This window comes from Pholis gunnellus (assembly GCF_910591455.1).
Source record: "Pholis gunnellus genome assembly, chromosome: 9".
NCBI classification, from domain to species: domain Eukaryota; kingdom Metazoa; phylum Chordata; class Actinopteri; order Perciformes; family Pholidae; genus Pholis; species Pholis gunnellus.
Window position 1 is genome coordinate 19,370,662 of NC_136535.1, and position 9,654 is coordinate 19,380,315.

A 9,654-nucleotide genomic window follows, 5' to 3' on the forward strand; every position below is an offset into this window, starting at 1 on the left:
CAGCGTGATAGCCTCAGGACGGAGGCAAACGCATCAGGGATATCGGGGGAAACCACTCAACTTGATTTTGACACACGGAGAGTTGTCGGAGAGAGGAGAAGAGCTCTTTGAGGCCTCTCCAGATGCCAGTGAATGGACACACATATCTGTGTCAATGCACACAGACTGAGAGACAAACTAATAAAGGCGCACACTTCACTATGACTTGTCTGAAAAGAAAAGAAATTCATGTGAAATCTGGAGAGCATGTTGTGGTGAAAATGAGGGATTGAGCCTGAACATCACCTAGGCTGGTGTAAAGTATGAATCCCCTGTTACTCTCATTAACAAATCATGAATCTCATTTGACCCAGCTCTGGAAAGAAGAGACGTTTTATCCCAAATCAACATGCAACAATTGTCACTTGACTCATCCAATAGCTGCGATAGAATGTTTAATAAAATTGCTCTGTTGAATAGAATTTAGTATAGAATTATATGCTGTCGATTGACAAATTGTGGCAGCTGTGATACCACTTTTCACTTTAAAAGCTGCATAATACAAGATTAGGAGCATTTTGATTGCCTCTCAAGGGCTCTCGGCATGGCGAGGCCAGAGCCGGTGGTTTGTAGGTAACGGTGCTAACAGGGCAAACTACGGCAAAAGTTCGGGCAGAGCTGACGGTATTTACCTGAGGGGGAATCACAGGGTGGGTGCTTCGACAACGCCAGTCGGGATGGCAATATTAGCTGTATGAGAGCAGTGCAGAGAGGCGGCCGTGAGGTAGCTAGTGGGTCACATGCAATAAAAGCACACGTGGCCGACACGGCTATGTGGACAAAGCAAGAAGAAGTCAGACAACAACACACACAGGAGAGGGAATTCATTCTCTGCTCAGGTAGACATTATTCACTATATCTCTACATGGCAGAGAGTTGTTTGCTGCTATATCATGAATGTCGTACATTGCTCCTTAAATGCCACTCTTAGATATTGGATGGTATCCCGATACACTTGCAAAATATGTAAAAAACACAAGAAACAAGTCCTTATATCGAAATGACAAAGCTGATTCCAAAAAATGATGTTCCATATGTCTGCCAGCTCTATGGCTATAAGGTCTGGTTGGCTTTAGTTCAATTGAAATTACCTGGCAAAGATAACCTTACTAATGTAAAGACACCAACAGTGGCAGAGGGTGTCCGAACCACCCTGGTCCCCTCCCCAAGGCCATGTTCAGACAGACATAAGCAATATGTGATAAAAAGAAAAATGCTGAGGCCAGTTTGTTGGCACAGCAGAGGTGTGGACACAAGTGCCTACTTAAAAAAATAAAAATAAAACATCTCTGAGAAAAAGCTGTCAAATTCATCAGACTGGCCTTTCTCTATATTATCCTGATCTTATCACTGGTTCCTGAAGCAACACTCCCACACCAATCCTGCAAAGCCAAGCGGTGAGCAGCATGATGGCTAATAAAACTTGGCAGTTGGTATGTCAGACACAAGCTGCTGACAAGGAGGCCTATCGACAGCACTTAGCAAAGTCATGTCGTTACTGGTCAAAGCAGCTTGAGCAATGAAGGAAAATGGTTAATATAAATAATCCACCAGTTCTCTGCCCATGCGAGCAGGAGCAAAATATTAGACCTCCAGAGTGCAGTCTCTCAGATTGGTCCAACACAGTGGTGAGTTCCAGGAGTAGGAAATTAGACTCTCTACCTAGAAGGGCTCGAGGTACATTGATTCCACAATGCTTGCCCATAAAAAGGTCAAGAAACAAAAGCATGGTGTTGACAAATAGTGTTATGCAAACATAATTTTCACCAACATTTTAAATTGAATTTAAAATGACTGTAGAACACTTTGTATCTCCTACGTCATTTGAGCAAAACCATGTGTAAATGAAAATATGGCTGAAAACGTGAAAACATGTCCTGGTCTTGGAGGCAGTGCAAGATATACTTCATACACTCTGCAGATTAAACAGATGGTTCTTCTCAACAATTTGCTGTTCGTGTCAGAGGTACTGTTTTCATCTGAGAACACAGATTAGCGCCTCCTAAAAACGCCAGGGTTCAGGAGTTATTCTAGAGTTATGGAACATATTACAAGCAAAACGGGAGGAGAAATGAATGCAAAAAAAAAAACATGCAGTAGAAAGAGGAGTGGAAGACAAGAGAGATAAAGACCTAATTGGTAGTCATGTTTCTTCTCCTTGTCCTTTGGGTTGTTCTAGGATGATAAGCAGTTTTCTGCTCAGTGTTATATTGTGTGTGTGTGTTTGCACAGTTGCTTGAAAGCGTGCGATTCGTTTTTCTTTGCCTTGGCATTAGACGTTTTGGAGCATGCTTCTCTTGTACAACTATAACCCCATAGCATTTTGTGATTAGGATAATGATCTGCCTCTATTCTATGCCCAATTTAACTTACATCTACATGAGCGTTAGTCAGGGATCAAACAGACCAGCACTTACTCCTGCTTCTTTCTGAACATAGACTCTTTGCAAACCAGTTGCTCATTGTTAGTCTCTGAGTTTACAAAAAGACCATAATTTGTACCTTCATGAAGGGCCTTTCCCTATACCCAGGAGGCCAATGACCACTCTCCACAAAGCTCGCTGGTAAATTAATTTGGAATATATCTGGTTTGTAGCATAATGATATAGAGAAGGCCTCAGGTGTGCATATATTCTTAATTACTGTGGCTGTGTCCACTGCTGTCTGCTTTTTATAAAAGGCTTTAGAGCAAAGCAGAAAAATATACAATATGGAATGCAACAAAGTTACAGTTCAACGTTGGACACATTTATAAAAGAGACAACAACACAAGAAATGTACAGTATGTTCTCTGAAGTTGAGAAATATAGAAGCTGTAGTTCTAACTCACGCAGGCCCAGCGCTCTACTGGACTCCCCTCCAATCATGAGCATGTGTTCGCCTACTGAACATTTGCATAAGAGTATCTGGCCAATCAGGACGTACAGCACTGCTGTATTTGGCTTCACTTTTCAAACCTGAAGGTCTGAAAACATGTGTTTAAAAACCTAACTTAAGGTGTTGAAAGGCCTCGCTTTCGTTTATCTGGATCAAATGGGAAGATCAGGGTGACGGATCTCAAGGGTAAAATTGATTTTTCTCTGTCCACAAGTACAGTTCTGTTACTGTGTCGATGAACCACTTGACCCCAAACTACAAAGGTTACGTTTTTGAGTATACAGCAAAAGACTGCATTTGAGGCAGTTCATAGGAATGAAAGTAAGTAAGGTAGAGGTAAAGTAAGGTCTACAGCAATTCATGATGTGAAAAATAAATCATTTTCCTTTGAGTGTCTGCTGTTTATTCTATATATGTGAAGCACTGTGACCACCTCACCAGAGTGTTGATTTATTCATTTGAGCAGTAGAAAACTCAACACAATATTGTGAAAATGTGTCACCCATTTCCTGGCAGCCATCTTTGGTCACTGTCTTTCATTTAATTCTCATAGAGGATCATCCCAGAAGAGCAGCAGAGTTGGAGTGTGTGGTATAGCATTACCTATCGATCCAGACAATGATTAGGATACCCTACCCCAAAAGTCTGTGTGTTTATAGTATTCCCGATGAATCAAACTGGCACATAATGGAATTTGAACTTTGTCTCAAAAACCTATTGGTGGGCGTGTACTAACTCTGTGACAGAACTTAAAATTGATAAGCTAGTGGTTTGGGTTCTCAGAAGTGCGGAAGGTATTTTCTCATGAATCGTCGCAACATGTGTTTTCCTCCTTTTTAGATGAACATAAACCGGTTCTTCTGTTGACCAGACAATAGCTCGGAGTATTACTGATAGAAATCCCCTGTTGGGGAGAGAGTTCATCCAGTCCATTAAAGGGTGAAAGGAACATCATATGATTTAAGAACTGACTTGTTTATTGTTTTAGGGTTTTGGCCTGAGTCTCTCTACACAGTCTGCATCAACACAGTAGACAAAACTGGAAACAAAACAGAATGCTGCCTTTCCATTTACAGTAAACGGGCGATGTTATCATTTCCCTGCCTTTCCTCGTCTGCTTGTTTTCTTGTTACTTTGCCGCGTGACTCACAATCACGAGTTTTATTTCAAATGCTTATTTCAACCACCACACATGTCCCGTATACTGGATGTGTTTCAGAGAGGAAAGACAGTATGTCGTGTTCAATCGTCATGTGATGAAGATTTTTTATTTTAAAAGAAGTGAGTGTTATTGAATAATTTAGTGTAGTGGGAAATTTGAGCCTGTAAATTAATCATATGTACTATAATTAGTAAGCTTTAAAACATGCATATACACACCACCAGACATGCTCACACATCCTCAAAACTGACAGGCACAATTTTGATACTGGCAGGACAGACTGGAATGTGTGTAACGGTGTAAGCAAGTTATACATCGTGACATTCCTGTCTGTGTATGTGCGTGTGTGTGTGATATAGGTAAGTGTGTGTATTTTTATTTACATGTATGCCAGTGAATGTGTCACATAGCCAGACCTGCATACCGACAGTGGCTGACAGAATGCATTATGATTCTCCTGGTGGAGTGGAGTCGCGGTGATGCACAAGATGGGGGAAAATAAAAAAAAAGGGAGACTTAAAGCCAGTGCCTGACGACACGATACAAAGCACTAAGAAACACGTCAACATAAGAACCTTAACCTAACCAGAATTTGTGTGTTTAGGGGTTTGTTTAGGCTGCTATCGAGACTCTGAACATCATTTACTGATCCCCTGATAATAAAAGATGGGAAAAGAAAACATGACAACGCAAACCGTGGAGTGGAAAGAGAGTGAGCAAAGAGTGCAGGGCTGTCATAAATCAGATGTGTTATGTGTGGGACTTAAGAAACCCAGGCAGATAAAGACCGAGGGAGAAGAGGGAATGCCACAAAGGAAGAGAGAAAGTGATGATTAGACGAGATGGGGAGACACCCTAAAATTCCCTTAAAGTGAGCTCTATCGGGAGGGGATTAGATATAGATCATTTTCTAAATTCCAGGCTTGAACTTTATAAATGTTAAATGCTGGCAGCATTTTCTCCATTAATCAACAGGCGTGGAATAGCTGAATGATATCAACAAACATGACCCCAAATGTCCTCATTTCATAATGGAATCTCACATCAGATGAATATAAACATCCTCATTATGGAATTGTCAGCCACATCAAAGTCACTTCTCAGACTCGGTCTCTCTGGAGTCTGCCGATGATCCAGGTGGGAAAGGCAGCCACACCAAGGACAACGCAAGCATTGCGAGTGAACGCAATGGCTGCCAAAATTGGAAGACAAATACTATAGAAAAACATCTGAGGCAAGAAATGCATTTTTTTTAAATGCATTAACGAACACTTCATAAGTGACTGCCTATTTGCACAAAGCACGTTAAGCCAATTTAAAATAGATGGATGAAATTCCCTTCATCAGATTTATTAGAATAAAAGCCAAATGTTTCACTTGATTACAGGAATACATCGTTGCCTCAGGGAAGTGAGAATTTACTACACAGCTTCTCTCTCTCTCTCTCTCTCTCTCTCTCTCTCGCTCTCTCTCTCGCCAGAGAAAAGGTTTGGAGGAAGAAAACATAGACTTAAGATTGACATGAACATGATGAGTAAGTCATCCTAATGAAATGCTGGGCCAAAGATTCTCTCTTTGTTGGACGCCACAAAGAATGACGCACATTGCACAGCGTGGGTGCAAGCGCGTGCCTGGTGTCATTGTCATCATTTACTTAAATCAGTTGCAGCCATGCGTTCAACATTGAGAAGGATAAAATGATCTCACACATTCATCAAATATTTACTCTTGGATGCTGGCAAGATTGTCCGTCAAAGAAGCATGTGTCAGCACATGCAGTGCGCTGACACGGAAAGTTACAGAAATAGAATGAATCACAGGGAGGAGGACGTGATTAAGGAAGAAAGGGAGAGTGGTGGAGGAGGGTGAAGAGGTCAGCTTCCGTCTTTCTCCATTTTTACTGCAGCCATATCAGAGTTTAGTGTTGTGGGACACACCTCAACCTTGTTATACACACTTTGCACTCTCATCTCTCTGGTGCGAACATTTTTATCTCTTATATTATTTCTGAAGCAGTTTTTGTGTTGATATGCACCTTTTGTCAGTCAGTGGATCACTTCATATGTCACACCTCCCTCATTTGAACGCCTCTAGTGTCTCAACCTGTCATTTCGCCTTCAGTTTGTCTACATTCTATGGACGTGGTTGCCAAAATGACACTGACGTATAATCCAAGATTGAAATGTTGCTCTTCATATCCTACCTCGTGGGTTTCCCCAGTGATGATCCTTTTCTCCTCAGCTTTTTTCCTCCCTCATTCTCTTTCCATCTTTCTCTCCCCTTTTATCTCCACCTGCTCACTGCTCTTGCCTCTCTTTTCTACTTTTGTTTACTTAGAGGGGATTCAACACAACTCAGAGGGAGGAAGGAGTTGAGGGTGTGGTGGGTTGATTTGTCCCATTGGTGCTGATTGTAATCAATTAGGGTGTGCTGCTCATTACAGCTAGACTTGGATCATTATGGAGACAGCATCTGCTGCCTGTACACACATTGACAAACTATAACAACACCAGAGCACATCAATGGCAGGCACTTAAGTTTGTCGTAATACCTCACGAGAGTTGGCATCGGATGCGGTAACATCGCTTGAGGAGGTGTTTATATTTTGACAACAAGAATTGGGTGTTGAATTTATGGATCTTGTAGAACATTGCAAATTCTAGGTTATGATGTCGACAATTTTATTATGGTGGAGGTATGAGTGTGCTCGCCTCTACAAAGTGAGTACCAAACAATAAATTTGATAAATACACTTTTTATTCCCTCAGTCTCTCCACACAAACACACACACACACACACACGCACACACACACACACACACACACACACACACACACACACACCTACACACACACACACACACACACACACACACACACACACACACACACACACACACACACACACACACACACACACACACACACACACACACAGTCTTCTGTGCCTGGCAACACACAGAGTAAAGCTGTAGATTACAGCAATGGTGAACACAGGCCACCTGTGCTTAACAATGATATGCTGCCCATTCAAGGTCGCAGCTGACACACACACACACACACACACACACACACACACACACACACACACACACACACACACACACACACACACACACACACACACAGACGTGCATTCGCAGTAGTTATAGACTTGCAGGTATGGGCACAAACACAGAATTATACACACGCCTAGGCATACACTTGCAAGTGACAGTTAAAACCCTAACTCATAAATCAGGGGAGGCTGCAGTGCCGGCATTTAAAAAGCCCTGCTCACATACTATAAATATATGCAGCCTTTATGAGAATGACTGTTCCAGAGGTTAGCACGGGGGAGACGCTGGGCAATGACAGGGAAATTAATACTGTACGACTCTCTCTAGAGCTCTCTTTACATTCATGCGTCTCCCACTGTCTCCTGCTCCCTCGTTTCTTTAGGCAGAAAACTCACCTTTATTTATGTGTCAAAAGAAAGAGGGCTAAACTGTAGCTACATAGAATATAAAATACATATCATACTTAGAGGCATGGCTCAAAAGAAAGCCCTTTTGATTTCCATTGCTAGCCTTGAATTGTTCAATAGAAGGCAACTTATTGAAACGGACTAACTCTTAGTCATGATAGGTGATGGAGGGAGGAACACTGAGTGTGTTGATCTGTCCAACATACCTCAACAAAACTTGCCAGGGTTGCCATATAATGTGGTACTGACGGTGATGATTCCCAGTAGGGGTGTTGTGATATACTGTTATTTACATGAATCATGATAGTAAAAAAAAGGAAATATTGATATCATGTCAATAACACACATATGATACAGAAATAATACAGTGCTTCTTAAAGCACTGTATTATTGTACACTGTTACACGGTTACAAGACTCTGTCTCCACCTATCAGTATATTGAGTGTTATTAATTTGCCAATAAGAGATACAGCACTAATTTAAAGATAAATTTGACTGATATCATTTTTTTTTTTTTTTATACATCTTGCGATAACATCATAGGCATGCTTTTTTGGTCCCACTAATTGTGTCGTGACAATCTGCTATCGTGACAGCCCTAATCCCAGGCGTTTCATTGAGCACCACTAAATACTTTTCCAGCACTTCACTATAACAAGATAGCTCCTAAAACAAATGAGGACCATTCTAAATAGAAAATAGCTTTTTTTTTAGGTTTTGTTTATTGCCAACACAAGAACCATCTTGGAATAATGCATGAACACTCCCGAGTTGAAACAACGGGTAATTTGTATGCCTTTTTTTTTTTTGGCAACATGCTATGAATGTGGGTGTGTATTCTTTTTGGGAGCACTAAATCCTCTTTTATCTTTTTATTTCAACGTTCGCAGGAGAGGAAGACATGGAAAGGGGCAAGAGAGACAGAATAGTTGGGTGTGAGTGTATTTGTGTTACCCTGTCAGCGGCTGTTAAACAGAATGACAGCATGATGGCAAAGGGGTTAGGCCAGTCCTCAGTAAATTACTCCTGTCCTAGTTCTGGGGGGCTCTATGACCACACACAGCAATAGCCCTCAAGGTTAATTGACCGTAAGCAGAGCACTTGTTCCTCCAAATAGACATTCAGGGTTAGGGTCTCCCTCCCACTCTCTCCCCTGACCTACGCAAGATATCATTACCAGCTCTCTCCGTCGTTCTATCTCTATCCTATCTCTCTGAACAGAGGGACACAGAGAGATAGACACCAGGCCAGAGAATGATCTCCAGCACTTAAAAGAGACTTAAAGACTTAAACGCGAAGGACATAGCTCCAACGAGTGGTATCTTTTAAGCTTGTGACACAATGAAGATACCACTGAACAGTGAGAGTTGCTATATACATTATTAAAAGATACAAAGTATTGTGATTTTTGTTGTATTTAATATCAGTATGTGCCAAGTTGTTTTTCGGACATTTCTTTAATTTCCAGCCGTGAAATACTGCAGGAGAAAAGGCTGAGAGACAAATCCAATGATCATAATAAATCTCTGCTCATTTTCAAATGAGAGAAAAATGTATAGTTACACCCTCTGCAATTGCTTAAAGTCTACCACAGTAAAAGTGTGTGTGTGTGTGTGTGTGTGTGTGTGTGTGTGTGTGTGTGTGTGTGTGTGTGTGTGTGTGTGTGTGTGTGTGTCTGTGTGTTTGGTTGTGAGCAATAGGAGTCATATATCTTTGTGCTTTACAGCACCATAAAGAGTGCATGACTCGGTAATTAGTGGCAATGACCAGCACACTAAAAGCAAACAGAATTGATTTTAACATGAAATCGTATCAATATGCAGTTGTTGTTTTTATGAATTTGTAAAAGCCCAATGTTGTTTTTTCCGTACCGCCCTTCAATACCTCATGAATTGCCTGAAGTGATTTAACTTGAAGCAATTCATGGTTGAACAGTAACGGTTTCCCCCAGGATTGATTGATTGGTCAAGTCTTGCCTGATCGTCAAATCACATCTATTTCGCTCATTGTTCACCCCTTGTTTAAGCTTCATGTATCTATAGAAACAAAAGTAAAAACAACAAAATCATGTTCCTATCACTTCCTATCACTTAGCTGTTGTTTCAGAGTA